The sequence below is a fragment of the Theropithecus gelada genome, chromosome 1 (assembly GCF_003255815.1).
Source record: "Theropithecus gelada isolate Dixy chromosome 1, Tgel_1.0, whole genome shotgun sequence".
NCBI classification, from domain to species: domain Eukaryota; kingdom Metazoa; phylum Chordata; class Mammalia; order Primates; family Cercopithecidae; genus Theropithecus; species Theropithecus gelada.
In genome coordinates this window covers 38417355-38432993 of record NC_037668.1, presented here as the reverse complement: position 1 = coordinate 38432993, position 15639 = coordinate 38417355, and the positions used below count along the sequence as shown (strand labels likewise).

At 51.0% G+C, this 15639-nt stretch overlaps 1 protein-coding gene across 1 annotated transcript in view; it reads right to left on the bottom strand.

Moving 5' to 3' along the window:
• PIK3CD (phosphatidylinositol-4,5-bisphosphate 3-kinase catalytic subunit delta) overlaps positions 1–15639 on the bottom strand; it is a 73456-nt gene that overhangs the window by 25264 nt on the left and 32553 nt on the right. Inside the window, exon 2 of the mRNA XM_025401012.1 lies at positions 12479–12583. The gene's annotated coding sequence lies outside the window, so the exon portion shown is untranslated. The remainder of the gene's footprint in view (positions 1–12478; positions 12584–15639) is intronic.

The window sequence follows — 15639 nt, the reverse complement described above, 5'->3', positions numbered from 1 at the left end:
ACAAAGAAACAAACAGAGGCAGAATTAATAAATCTATGGTGGCAAAAGAAGAAATAGGGGTTACCCCAGGTTTGGGGGAGAGTGACTAGAAGGGCGCATGGGAGGCTCCTGGGTGCTGGTAACTTTATGTTTTTTTTTTTTTTTTTAATCTGGGAGCTGGGGACTTTTCAAAAATTCAACACACTCAGTCCCAGTGGTTCTGATAAGCTGACTTCACTCCTAGCTACCTGGATAGCCTGAGACTCAGACACAGCCAATCAGGGGCCTGAGTTTGCCCGGGCCATGGGGATTGGCTTGGAGGTGGGAATGAGACTTAGGCCCAGCCAATCACTGCATGTTATCTCCCTGACTATAGGGTTCCATATGACTATTAAGTCAGTCCAATGGGTTTTGACATCTAGGCTTCTCTGGGACTTCTTCTTGGGGTAGCAGAAATGACGGACTGTCTACCTAGAGCTGCTAGCAACTGTTTGCTGTCTTTAGGGGCAGAACCTGAGAAGAGACCAACACAGAGGAAAGGGGGGCTAAAGCAGACAGTACAAGCCTGGGTCCTGAGGACGAACTTTGATTCCCTGGATCCAGCCATGCCTGAAGCTAGAGTCTATCCCTGGACTCTTCAGTCTCATCAGCCAATAAACCCCCTCTGCCTTTTTTCTTTTTTAACTTACAGCAGTTTGAGCTGAGTTTTCGGCCGCTTACAGCTAAAAACATCTATTTTCATTACTGCAGCTGCACTTCCATTTTTAGAAACTTCTAGTGTTCAAAAAGTTCTTTCCCTGACCGGGCACGGTGGCTCATGCCTGTAATCCCAGCACTTTGAGAGGCCGAGGCAGGTGGATCACTTGAAGTCAGGAGTTCGAGACCAGCCTGATCAACATGGTGAAATCCTGTCTGTACCAAAAATATAAAAATTAGCCGGGCGTGGTGGCATATGCCTGTAATCCCAGCTACTCGGGAGGCTGAGGCAGGAAAATCGCTTGAACCTGGGAGGCAGAGTTTTTGCAGTGGGACGAGATGGCACCACTGCACTCCAGCCTGGACAGCAAGAGCGAAACTCTGTCTCCAAAAAAAAAAAAAAAAAAAAAAGAGTTCTTTCCTTGGAAGTGGACCTGCCTCTAAGAGTCAAACTCGGATCGATCTCTGTGCTGCCATCTAGAGGCACACAGAGGAGTCACAGGACCACTGGATGGCGGCCCCATCAGGCCCTAAGGCGTCTCTTCAGCCTAGGCATTCCCCAAACCACTCACTGTTCTCCCTATGATACAGTTTTTAGACCCTTTTGCCACAGTGTGATACTCCAAGCTAACAAGATGTTCCAGGGCAGCGCTTTGGGAGGCCAAGGCGGGTAGATCACCTGAGGTCAGGAGTTCGAGTCCAGCCTGGCCAACATGGTGAAACCCCATCTCTACTAAAAATACAAAAATTAGCCAGGCATGGTGGCGGGCGCCTGTAATCCCAGCTACTTGGGAGGCTGAGGCAGGAGAATCACTTGAACCCAGGAGGCAGAGGTCGCAGTGAGCTAAGATCACACCACTGCACTTCAGCCTGGGCAACAGAGTGAGACTCCATCTCCAAAAAAAAAAAAACCCAAAAAACAAAAACAAGATGCTACAGACAGGGCCTGGCAGGTCGAGCTGCAGAAGAATGTTCTGGGCACCAAGCTCCTATTTGCTTAGCCTGAAAGTATTTCATGCTCCCCCACTCTCACCCCAAGGCAGATTTTTGGTGACCACATCACTGAACTCATTGGCTGCCAGCCCTCCAGGGATTTTTCACAGTAAGCCAGGTTCTCCCTGCCTGTACAGGAACATGAATTTCCTGATCTAAATGAAGGAATTCACAATTATCCTTGGTAATTTCATCTTGTGAACATAATTGGCTCTCATATCTTATTGGATTTTTTTTTTTTTTTTTTTTAAAGACAGAGTCTTGCTCTGTCGCCCAGGCTGGAGTGCAGGGGCGCGATCTCTGCTGGCTGCAACCCCCACTTCCCAGGTTCAAGCGATTCTCCTGCCTCAGCCTCCTGAGTAGCTGGGATTACAGGGGCCTGCCTGGCTAAGTTTTTGTATTTTTAGTAGAGACAGTGTTTTGCCACATTAGCCAGGCTGGTCCTGAACCCTCGACCTCAGGTGATCTGCCCGCCTTGACCTCCCAAAGTGCCAGGAATACAGGCGTGAGCTTTCTTGTTAGCTTTGATTTGATGTTTTGTCTCTGTCACTCAGTCTGAGGTAGATTCATTTATCCCACCAGTATCTACAGAGCCTGATTAAAGTGCCAGAAATTACACGAGGTGCTGGGGATCTCATGGGAAAGGGACTCAAGTCTTCCAGAACTGGCCACTACAGCTGGAGCAGGGGGTGGTGGGCGTGGAGGGGAGGGTGTGGCATGAGCAAGTCGAAGAGTTCAACTGGGCTGGGTTTTGCAGAGCCTTCAGAACAAGGACTGGCACCTACGGCAGCCCGGGAGGATTTTAGGTGAGGGAGTGTGGGATGTGATTTTCATCCACAACTATGCTGCTGGCTGCGGTGTGGAAGGACTGCGGAGAAGCAGGGACGAAGAGGAGTGGGGGGCAGGGGAAGAGACCGGTGCCACCAATGACAGTGGCTTGACCCAGAAGGAGACGGCACTGGAGAGCAACAGAATCCAGACATACTTAGATCAGAGGGACCCCTGGGGGACGGTGCAGGAGGAAGTGAGGATGACAGCCAGGTTTGGGCTTGGGAGATGGGAGTGGTGGTGGGAATTTACTGAGACGTGGAAGGAAGAGATTTCTGGTGGGATAAGAAAGCCGGAGCCGCATTTTAGACCAGATGAATCTCAGCTGCTTAATGAACATCCACATAAAGACTGCCAGGGGCAAACTCCCCAGTTGGAGGGCTGGGGACAGATCTGTGGAGTCAGCAGGCTATAGTCAGATGTGGAGCCGGGGGGCAGGTGAGATGGCCTAGACACAGAGAGGGAAGCTGGGGTAGCATCATGGAATGATGGACTGTGACCAATCCCTCCTGACTCATCCAGAATCCTGAGGCATGACTTCCGTGTCCACATCTAAGTCATTCATCAAATATCCAAGGAAACAGGATAAGAACACAATTCCTTCCACCTTCCCACCTCCTGGCCAGCATGATCCACAGAAACAGCTGCGCAAAGCGGAGCCCTCCTGCACGCGGGGTTCTCTCCAAGACACCACGCCACCCTGACAATCTGTCCTGAAATGTTCCCCTTGGTCCTCTTTCTGGAGCCCAAGGTTGAAGAACGGCGTCCCAGCTGTGAACATCTGAGGGATCTGACCTCAGCTACTTGGGAGGCTGAGCCATGAGAATCACCTGAACTGGGGAGGGGGTTGCAATGAGCCAAAATCACGCCACTGCACTCCAGCCTGGGCAACAGAGTGAGACTCTGTCTCAAAAATAAATAAATAAATATTTTAAAATTAAATAAGTTAAAAAGAAAACAAATAGATAAACAAGATGTTTCAGGTAGTAAAAGCACTGGAATATAATAAAAAGTGGCTTGCAGGGAGCGTTTCCTTTGGATGTCGGGTCAGGGAAGGGTCCTCGGGTGAGATCGTTCTGAAGTTGCGTCTCAAGTGAGAGAAGGATCCAGCAAAGAGCCACGAAATAGGGTTCCGGACAGTGGGGACAGAAAGTCCAAAGGCCTGAGCTGGGTGTGGTGGCTCACGCCTATAATCCCAGCACTTTGGGAGGCCGAGGCAGGCAAATCCCTTGAGGCCAGGAGTTCAAGACCAGCCTGGCCCATAAGGTGAAACCCTGTCTCTATTAAAAAACACAAAAAAGTAGCCAGGCATGGTAGCACACACCTGTAATCCCAGCTACTTGGGAGGCTGAGGCAGGAGAATCCTTGAGCCTCAGAGGCAGAGGTTGCAGTGACCCAAGATTGCACCATTGCACTCCAGCCCGGGCAACAAGAGTGAGACTCCGTCTCAAAAAAAAAAAAGTACAACAAAGGCCCTGAGGCAGGAGGCAGGTGCCTGAAGTCAAGGGCCTGAAGTGGGGTGACTGGGAGAGACAATGAGTCTGACCCTGCAGGGCCCTGTAGCCATGGTGAGGAGTCCAGGTTTGGTTATCACTGCAAGGAGAAATCATTGGAGGGTTTTAAGCAGAGGACTGAGGCGGCATGATTTTATGCTTTACAAAGATGGCTTTGGCTTTGGCTGCTGTGGGAAAATGGAAGGGAGCGAGGCCAGAATGGAAGCAGGAAAGCAATGAGGAGACGTGTGCAGGACCCAGGCAAGAGCTGGCAGGGCTGGGTTGATGAGGGGACGTGCTGGGCTCACATGCCCCAAAATGCCCAAACTCATCCCAGCAGCCTACTCTTTTTTTGGCATGGGACACAGAGAGGGTCTCGTTCTATCGCCCTGGCTGGAGTACAGTGTTACCATCATAGCTCACTGTAGCCTTGACCTCCCCCAAGCTCAAGAGATCCTCCCGCCTCAGCCTCCCAAGTAGCTGGGAATACAGACACAAATCACTGTGCAGAGCTTTATTTATTTATTTATTTTGTAGGGGCAGGGCCTCCCTATGTTGCTCAGGCTGGTCTCAAATTCCTGGGCTTTAGTGATCCTCCTGCGTCGGCCTCTGAAAGTGTTAGGATCACGAGCATGAGCCTGGCCTCCAAAACAAATATTTCTGACCTCTACTGCTGCCATCAGAAAAAAATAAGCCAACTACCCTGAAAAAAAAATGTTATTCCCACCATCTCATCATCATCCTAGTTCAAGGCCCACCAGGGAAGCCACAGGCCTGCACCCAGGTGGAGGCCTCAGATACTACACATCAAAATCAAGAGAAAGAAACATCCACGGTCTCAGACCTGGTAACTTTGGGAATTCGGGGATTATCCTAAAGAAGCAATTCAAAAGTCAAAAAAGCTCTATACACAAAGATATTCATTGTGGTATTATTTGTGAAAGGGATAAGGAAATGTCTAAATAAATGAATTAACTCAATGAAACTGAACGCGGTCTTCAAAATGACACCTGGGCAGACTACACAACACTGCAAATACTCCACACATTGAGTGCACAGACATTTATCATTGTGACATATGCTTGTTGATAAAGCATTTTAGAAAGCATAGAAAGGCCGGCCATGGTGGCTCACACCTGTAATCCCAGCACTTTGGGAGGCCGAGGCAGGTGGATCACCTGAGGTTGGGAGTTCGAGACCAGCCTGACCAACATAACAAAACCCTGTCTCTACTAAAAACACAAAATTAGTCGGGCGTGGTGGCGCATGCCTGTAATCCCAGCTACTTGGGAGGGTGAGGCAGGAGAATCGCTTGAACCTGGGAGGCGGAGGTTACAGTGAGCTGAGATCGTGCCATTGCACACCAGCCTGGGCTATAACAGCGAAACTCCGTCTCAAAAAAAAAAAAAAAAAAANTTCCAGGCTCAAGCCATCCTCTCATCACAGCTCCCCAAATAGCTGTGACTACAGGTGCATGCCACTACACCCAGCTATTCCTTTGCATTTTTTGTAGAGACAGAGTTTCGCCATGTTGCTCAGGCTGATCTCGAACTCCTGACCTCAAGTGCTCCACCCGCCTCAGTCTCCCAAAGTGCTAGGATTACAGGCGTGAGCCACCACGCTCAGCACTTTTTTTTGTTTTAGAGACAGGGCCTCACTTTGTTGTCTATGCTACAGTACAGTGGTGTGATCATGGCTCACTGCAGCCTTCAACTCCTGAGCTCAAGTGATCCTCTCAGCTCAGCCTCCCCAGTAGCTGGGACTACAGGTGCATACCACCATGCCCAGCTAATTTAAATTTTTTTGTTGTTAAAAAAATAATAATAAAATACACTTTTTGTTGTCTTGAGATGGGTTCTCACTATGTTGCCCAGGCTGTTCTCAAACTCCTGGGCTCAAGCAATCTTCCCACGCTGGCCTCCCAAAATCCTGGGATTACAGGCGTGAGCCACCGTGCCTGGCCACAGTACATGATTTTTAAAATTAATTAAAACTAAAACTCTTACAGTAAAAAGTAGCAGTCCTCTGACCTCCATTTCCACATATATACCACACCCAATACATTTCAGTTGCTTCTTTAAGTATTTATCTCTATATTTCCATTTTTTATTTAAAATTTTTGTTTTTATACCTCAGGCAAAATTTTAAAAAGACAAGGTCTTGCTATGTTGCCCTGTCTGGTCTTGAACTCCTGGGCTCAAGTGATCTTCCTGCCTTGGGTTCCAAAGTGTTGGGATTACAGGCGTGAGCCACCCCACCGTCAAATTTTGACTTCTTACCTTAGAAAATTAGTTTGTGCGGCCGGGCGCAGTGGCTCACGCCTGTAATCCCAGCACTTTGGGAGGCCGAGGCGGGTGGATCACCTGAGGTCGGCAGTTCAAGACCAGCCTGACCAACATGGAGAAACCCCGTGTCTACTAAAAATACAAAATTAGCCAGGCATGGTGGCACATGCCTGTAATCCCAGCTACTCGGGAGGCTGAGGCACGAGAATCGCTTGAACCCGGGAGGCGGAGGTTGCGGTGAGCTGAGATCGCGCCACTGCACTCCAGCCTGGGCAAAAAAGAGCGAAACTCCGTCTCAAAAAAAAAAAAAGAAAATGAGTTTGTGGGCCAGGCGCTGTGGCTCACGCCTGTAATCCCAGCATTTTGGGAGGCCACAGTGGGTGGATCTCTTGAGCCCAGAAATTTGAGACCAGTCTGGGCAACATGGCAAAACCCTATCTCTACAAAAAAGATAAAAAATTGGCCGGGCGCGGTGGCTCACGCCTGTAATCCCAGCACTTTGGGAGGCCGAGGCGGGCGGATCACGAGGTCAGGAGATCGAGACCATCCTGGCTAACATGGTGAAACCCCGTCTCTACTAAAAATGCAAAAAAAAAATTAGCCGGGCGAGGCGGCGGGCGCCTGTAGTCCCAGCTACTCGGGAGGCTGAGGCAGGAGAATGGCGTGGACCCGGGAGGCGGAGCTTGGAGTGAGCCGAGATCGCGCCACTGCACTCCAGCCTGGGCGACTAAGCGAGACTCTGTCTCAAAAAAAAAAAAAAAAAAAAAGATAAAAAATTAGCTGGGCATGGTGGCATACACACGTAGTCCCAGCTACTCAGGGGCTGAGGCAGGAGGATTGTTTGAGCCTAGGAGGTTGAGGCTGCAGTGAGTCGTGATCGCACCGCTGCACTCCAGTCTGGGTAACAAAGAAAGACCTTATCTCAAAAAAAAGAAGTCTTTAATGTACTTTTCATTTGAATGACAATTTCCCTCAGAATTAATTAATTCTCAGAAATTTAAAAGCATTGACCCATTTTCTTGTAGTTTCTTTCTTTCTTTTTTTTTTTTTTTTTGAGACTGAGTCTCGCTCTGTCACCCGAGCTGGAGAGTGCAGTGGCACACTCTTGGCTCACTGCAGCCTCCACCTCCTGGGGTCAAGTGATTCTACTGCCTCAGCCTCCCAAGTAGCTGGGATTACAGGCACATGCCACCACGCCCAGCTAATTTTTGCATTTTAAGTAGGGACGGGGTTTCACCATGTTGGCCAGGCTGGTCTCCAACTCCTGACCTAGTGGTCCACCCACCTCAGCCTCCCAAAGTGCTGGGATTACAGGCGTGAGCCACCGCACCCAGCCTGTCTTATAGTTTCTACTGCTGCTTTTGAAAAGTCCAAAGCTGGGTGGGGCGCGGAGGCTCACGCCTGTAATCCCAGCACTTTGGGCGGCTGATGTGGGCGGATCACAAGGTCAGAAGATCGAGACCATCCTGGCTAACATGGTGAAACCCCCGTCTCTACTAAAAATACAAAAAATTAGCCGGGCGAGGTGGCGGGCGCCTGTAGTCCCAGCTACTCGGGAGGCTGAGGCAGGAGAATGGCGGGAACCCGGGAGGCGGAGCTTGCAGTGAGCCGAGATGGCGCCACTGCACTCCAGCCTGTGTGACAGAGCGAGACTCCATCTCAAAAAAAAAAAAAAAGTTGAGTCATCTTGTTCTCTGATCTGTATGTGGCCTTTTTTTGTCTGATGACATTTAGTAACTTCTCTCTTATCTCTGGAGTTTTGAAAGTTCGTGATGATGTCCCATAGTGTGGGCCTTTTATTATTCATGGTATTGGGTACTACTTCGAGACTGTTTAAAAGCAGAAATGCCGGCCGGGCGCGGTGGCTCACGCCTGTAATCCCAGCACTTTGGGAGGCCGAGACGGGTGGATCACGAGGTCAGGAGATCGAGACCATCCTGGCTACCACGGTGAAACCCCGTCTCTACTAAAAAATACAAAAAACTCGCCGATCGAGGTGGCGGGCGCCTGTAGTCCCAGGTACTCAGGAGGCTGAGGCAGGAGAATGGCGTAAACCCGGGAGGCGGAGCTTGCAGTGAGCTGAGATCCAGCCACTGCACTCCAGCCTGGGCGACAGAGCGAGACTCCATCTCAATAAAAAATAAAAATAAAAAAAAGTAGAAATGCCTTCAGTTCTAGAATGGTTTCCTATATACTTTTCCTTCCTCCGCTTCTCTTGCCTTTTTTTCTTGAGTTCCTATGTGGTGCATGTTGGGTCTCCTGGACCGAAGTCAATTTTTTCTATATTTTCTTTCCTATTTTCCATCTCTTAAGTCTTTGTGTTCTACTTTCTGGAAATTGGTTTTTCACTCTTCCAACTCTTCTGTTGAAATTCTCACTTCTGCTATTTTTACTTCTGCTATCTTAATACCTAAGAGCTTATTATTTTATGAATGTGCCTTTTTTTCCCAAACCATGTTTGTGACTTCTCAAATTTTTTTTTTTTTCTGTTTGTTTGGGTCTCTGTCTTTCACACTAGAAGCCTCTCTCTGTCTCTCTCTCTCTCTTTTTTTTTTTTTGAGACAGGGTCTCACTCTGTCACCCAGGTTGGAGTGCAGTGATATGATCACGGCTCACTGCAGCCTCAACCTCTCAGGCTCAAGCAATCCTCCCACCTCAGCCTCCCAAGTAGCTGAGACCACAAGCATGTGTCACCATGCCTGGCTAGTTTATTTTATGTAGAGAGAGGATTTCTCTACGTTGCCCAGGATGGTCTCAAACTTCTGGGCTTAAGCAAACCTCCTGCCTCAGCCTCCCGAAGTGCTGGGATTACAGGCATGAGCTACCACGTCTAGCCTGTAAATCTCACTCTATGTGGGATGGCCTTTGGCTGCCCATTCAAATCTAAGGGAAAGGCACTAACCCTGCTTGTACACAGGTAGGGCTAGTTGCTCAGTAGGCTTCAGTGTGAAGTGACAAAGCAGTAAGCTGGCTTTTCTTTATTTTTTGAGACGGAGTCTCACTCTGTCGCCCACGCTGGAGTGCAGTGGCGTGATCTTGGCTCACTGCAACCTCCGCCTCCCAGGTTCAAGCTATTCTCCTGCCTCAGCCTCCTAAGTAGCTGGGATTACAGGCGTGCACCACCACGCCCAGGTAATTTTTGTATTTTTAGTAGAGATGGGGTTTCGCCATGTTGGCCAGGCTGGTCTCAAACTCCGGCCTCAAGTGATCCTCCCCACTCGGCCTCCCAAAGCACTGGGATTACAGGTGTGAGCCACCATGCCTAGCAACAAGCTGGCTTTTCAACAAGGTCCCCCTCAATGTCAGTATGTGACAGTTATTTTTTTTGTGAGATCAGTTTGCTCAGACAGAAGTTCTCCAAGGGCCTGCCCAGAGGCTGTATGGAAGCTGTGGTATTCGGGGAGCCACCCAGGAGATGGTCTCCCTGCTCGACACAAACTCCTCTCCTGTCCTCGGCTGGGCTGACCTCTCTGAAACACTGCCTGCCGGAAACCTGCCACCTGCTGGGGTGGGGAAGGGAACCATCTGGCTATGTGGCCTGGGTGGGTGGTCTGTCACCCTACCATGCTCTATCAAGTAATCTTCCTGCTTCCAACCACCTTTTGAAGCACTCCATCCCCAAAGCCCCCATTCCTTTGCCTTTTCCACCTGCTTCCCCCATAGCCCAAGACGTTCGACATTCTCCACTCAGTTTCCCACTCGCCTATCGGTTTCTTGTCCTGCAAAGGTTTTGTTCATATTTGTTCATACCACCCTCCTCAACCATTTACTTTTCTGTTTTTTTTTTTTTTATTTACATTTTTTTGGCCGGGTGCGGTGGCTCACACCTGTAATCCCAGCACGTTGGGAGGCCAAGGTGGGCGGATCACGAGGTCAGGCGATCAAGACCATCCTGGCTAACACAGTGAAACCCCGTCTCTACTAAAAATGCAAAAAATTAGCCGGGCGTGGTGGCAGGCGCCTGTAGTCCCAGCTACTCAGGAGGCTGAGGCAGGAGAATGGTGTAAACCCGGGAGGCGGAGCTTGCAGTGAGCCGAGATCACGCCACTGCACTCCAGCCTGGGCGACACAGCGAGACTCCGTCTCAAAAAAAAAAAAAAAAAAAATTTACATTTTTTCTTATTCCTTTACTTTCATTTTAGTGGGATTTTGAAACAGAGCAGAGAGATAAATATACATTCAATTGTTACGTTTATGTCAAAGTCTATAATAATACTTACTAATAAATAAAAATCAAGTTTTAAAAGGTGCAGACACAGGTTGGGGCACAGTGGCTGACGCCTGTAATCCCAGCGCTTTGGGAGGCTCAGGCAGGTGGATCCCTTGAGGTCAGGAGTTCGAGACGAGCCTGGCCAACATGGCAAAACCATGTCTCTACTAAAAAAAAAAAAAATTAGCTGGGCATGGTGGCGCACACCTGTAGTCCCAGCTACTTGGGAGGCTGAGGCAGAAGAATTGGTTGAACCCGGGAGGCGCAGGTGGCAGTGAGCCGAGATTGCATCATTGCACTCCAGCCTGGGTGACAGAGCAAGACTCCATCTCACAAAAATGAAATAAAAAAATAATAATAAATTAAAGATACAGATAGAATTCTCTCTGAGGGGTTTGGGGGAGGATACTCCAACAAGGAAACAGTGGTTTTCTCTGGTGCAGGGTGGGGTGGCGGTAAGATTATAGACAAGTATGCTTGTATTTTTTGGTATTTTCCAAACTTGACATTAATTTCATATTTTTATAAATAAAAAAGCATGAAGATTAAAAATATTATTAAAAGACATTTTCTGAGACAAAGATCAAGTCAGTATAAATAGATGTATGGAAGAAATTCTAATCCTCCAACAGGGGTCTACATGATCTATGGCTTCTGCTTATGTGCAGAGGAGCGCTGGGGTTCCAAAGAAGCACCACAGGCCTTCAGAGGTAGGTGGGAGCGGGACAGGATGCTGAGCAGAGGAGTTCTGGGCTAGTTTCTCTTACAGTGGCTCTCTGTTTTGATCTGGTTTATAGGTTAAAATTCTGCTTTATATTTTTATTTTATTTTATTTTTTTTGAGATGGAGTCTCACTCTATCGCCCGGGCTGGAGTGCAGTGGTGCAGTCTCGGCTCACTGCAACCTCCGCCTCCTGGGTACAAGTGATTCTCCTGCCTCAGCATCCCGAGTAGCTGGGATTACAGGCGCCCAACACTACACCTAGCTAATTTTTTGTATTTTTAGTAGAAACGGGGTTTCACCATGTTGGCCAGGCTGGTCTCGAACTCCTGACCTCGTGATTCGCCCATCTTGGCCTCCCAAAGTGCTGGGATTACAGGTGTGAACCACCGCACCCGGCCTATGTTGTGATTTTTAAAAAGAGATCCACAATCATCAAACAAGTTTGGAAAGTACCAACGAAGATCTAGAGAAAATGAGGCTGAGGTTTAGGAAAAAGCCTTTAAGGACGACACCACACTCTAACCTCTGCCCCTTTCCATCCTGAAATGACAGTATTGGCTCCAGTGGAATTCTGGGTACACACAGAATACATTATGCACCGAAAGAGCTTGCAAGGGGACCGGCAGGTCTCGCAGTCATGGAGCTCACAAGCCAGACCCAGCTATCCCAGGCTCCTAGATGGGTGTATGTACCCAACGTCCGGCCAGTGTCAGTCTCTGGCCTCAGTGTCCCCATTTGCACCATGAAAGGACTGCATTCATCTTCTAAGCTAATGTCCCAGAAACTCCAGAGCATCGTCTTACTGAGACAGTGACTGCCAGCTCTCTGGAGACACAGAATAGTCCCACCTAGGGACTCCTTGAGAAGCAATACAGAATTATAAAACTCCAATCCACTTCCTCCAGAAAACTTTTAGTATTTCTCTCCCCAGTCTGGCCAGCCCAACGTTACCATGGCCAGAGTGAGTCAAATACCAAATGCTGCAGCTTAATAACGGGCTCCAGGACTCCTCAAAGCAAAGCCATTCCTTCTTTTCCCAGGCAGCAGTATCTCTCTCCTGGGACTGGCTGAGGTCTAGTTCACTTCCCCGTTCATTCGCTCCTAGCACCAATCTGGGTCACTCCCTTCCTTTGGGCATGCTAGTCCTACGGAGAAGTCTTCCTTCAGCTGGAGAGCCGGGGAGGATGGGTTTCGTTCACATTCTTAACCTATCTACAAAATAACATCTCCTTTCCCTTCCCCCACGCACTTGGCCCATTCCCCCAACCTACCTCTCTGGAATAGTCCAAGAAAGACCAACAAAGCCCCCTCTGCCTGGCAGATTAAAGATGCTTTAGAATCAATGAGTGTCATCCCGCCCTGGCCCGACTCCTCATCTGTTGGGAAAAAAAGAAAAGAAAGAAAGAAAACTATTTTAACAAGAGAGAATTTCAGAAACCTGTGCATTCTCTTATAGGACGTTAGCTCAAAATCAACTGCCTCATCTCCGTCTCTCCTTTTTGCAAACCAATCACATTCCACTTGATCGGCCTTTCTTGCCATCTGCGTCAATGCCACCCCCAGCTCCCTTTGGTGGTACTGAAACCAACCACAGGAGCATTTCCAGTGCCTGGAGCAGGAATGTGCACTCAGATGACTCAGATCGTTTTTAGAGCTGTTTGTTGGTTTTGTTTGGTTTTTGAAAGCAAAGTAATTGATCTGAGCCAAGCCTGGGTTCGAGTTCCATTCGATGGGTGCAAAAAGCAGGTTGGTGAACTTGAAATCTTTATTCCCCATGTGGATCTGTTTTCAAGGCCCAGGTCTAAAGGAAAATCCATCCCCTATTGGGCTGGAGATAAAAAGGAAGAGTGTGAGGGGAGAGGCCGCCCACTCCTTGCATCTGTGGTGCTTCTTCCCCCACCTCAGCCGCTCCGGGAAATAATAGAACCCCAAAGAGGGAAAAAAAGACACTAGAGCACCAGCCCAGTCTAAAGACCCAACCTCTTCTCCCAACCCCAGGCCCTGGGCATAGCTACCTCCACAGCTGGGAGACTTCAGCCCAGAGCCCACTAGGTGGGCTTAGGTTTAGCACAAAACCAAAACCACCGGCTTCTCCAAGAGTCAAACAGCAGAGCCCTAGGAACCCGCTGGAAAAGGCAGTTGCAGGAACACATTTCCCAAGGATCAAGCTGGAGTCCTCCCTGCGGCCTCCATCCCTGTAAAAATACTCCAGGGACCCTGCTGCGGGAGCCCAGGCATGTGGGCTCGGATGCTCCCTTCCCTCAACATCCAGGAGAGAGTGGCAAGCACTTCGCAAGGCACTGCCACCAAACAGGAGGTCAGCACCAAAGGCTAAGGAAGAAATCCCTTCCATTGCTGACCAATTAAGAGACTAGCTAATACCCATTACCACGACAAATTATAGCAGCTCTGGCACAGGGTAATGAGACATGATCATAAGGAAAGCCCTTTCAAAACAGGAAAAGACAAAGCAGAGGGAGCCGAGAAGGAAGAGAAGGAGAGAATTCGTCCTCAGGAATTCGGGTCAGGAAATAAGGAGCCAGGACAAAATCCACAAGAGGGCGGCCAGGGAGAAAGCGCTCCCCTGGGGAGGAAGCCGCAGGACCTCAGGATCCGGGTCTGCCACCCTCTAGCCACCCCCGCCCCGGGTTCAAGGGCACAGCTCAGGAGGGACAGAGCGCAGGAGGCTTGGTCCCGAATCGAGGGCAGGGGGAGGGGAGGACGCGCACAGCCACTGCTGGGTCCCCGACAAGTAAACAGCCTGCCCCGAACAGGCGCGTCCTCGTGCGAAGCCCGCTGGAGGCCCCACGGATCCCATCAAGGGCAGCAGCCGAGAAACCTGGGATTCCCGACCCCCGGGGGGCACAAAAGGAAGCAACCAAATTAGGAGAAGAGAGCGTCGCGCGGCCCACAGCTGAGAATCCCACCGTGAGCGCAACCCCCTGCCTCGGCCCCCCCAGCCCCCACGGCCCCGGACCCCTGATCGCCTCCACCGACCCTGCCCACCCCGCCCCAGGCGGACAAAGCCCAGGGCTGGGCGGGGTGGGACGCCCGGCGTGGCTGGGGGCGGGGCACGGGGACCCCGCAGACGCCCGCACAGGTGGGCTCCGTACCGGGTGTCGGTGCCGGGGGCGGGGCCCGATCTCCCTGGAGACAGTTGCCCAGGGGACACAGCGGGCGGGTCCCGGAGTGACGGGAGGACGCCAGCCTCCGGGCAGCGGCGCAGGGCCGGCGGGGGCCGGAGGGCAGGCCCGCCGCGCGAGGTGCAGGCGAGCGGGGCTCGGCGGAGGGGCGCGGCCCGGGGCGGGGCCGGGACTACGGGCAGGCGGGGCGGGACGCCGGCTGGGGGCGGGGCATCCCCGGGGCTGGGGCGGGGCCGGGGCCGGCCGCGGGCACCGTCGGCAAATTCTCACACCCCCAGTTGGGAGAAGCGCCGGAGCGCACACGGGAGGCGGAGAGCGGAGTGGACGCTGCAAATCCTCCCCGAACCCCGCTGTTCTAGCCCGGAGGCCCACGATGCTGCCAGGCGGGGCCCTTGGGGTTCGCGCCCTGATCCCCAGAGCAGCCGCGGGACCCCGACGGCGCGCGCACGCTGGCTCTGGCCTAGGTCTCGCCTTACAACCAATAAATAGAAAGCGCCACCTGCAAAGCAAGGGAGGGCTGGTCGTCCACCAAACTGCTTTCCGCTCCCCGCTTTGCAAGGCATCCGCAGAAAGGGCGGGGTACTGGACCCAGGTCACAGAACCGGAGCCAGGCTCACCCGAGTAATTGGCCAGCCCGGGCTCTGGGCTCAAATCCAGCCTGATGGCTGTTCCCCAGCTGATGGGCCTTTCCATCGGGCGTTCCCTTATATATGAGATTTAGAAAATAAATGAGTGTACCCAGGACTTTCACTAATGCATCTACCCATTACAACAGGCGGTGTGCGTGCAGTAACAACGCCGAGACAATCCTTGCTCCGCACTTAAAAAAAACCTCTGGGCGCTCCAGTGTTTTTGTTTTTGAGACAGGGTCTTGCTCTGTTGCCCTGGCTGTGGTGCAGTGGTGCGATCATAGCTCACTACAGTCTCTACCTCTCTGGCTCAATCGATCCTCCCACCCCAGCCTCCCGTGTAGCTGGGGCCACAAGTGCGCACCACCTCACCTAGCTAATTTAAAAAATTTTTTTGTAGAGGTGGGGGTCTAACCATGTTGCCTACGCTGGTCTCAAACTCCTGGGCTCAAGCCATCCTACCGTGTCAGCCTCCCAAAGTGCTCGACCAGGCGCTCCAGTTTTTATCCAGGCATCTACACTGTAAGGTAGATGTTGCTCTCCCTTGGTTGTGAGTGGGGAAGCCGAAGCTCAGCGCGCAGGGACTCTTACCCTCATGCACTCACACAGACACAGTCTGCACAGCCTCTTGGGCCGAGCTAGCCCTGGCACCAGTTTGGT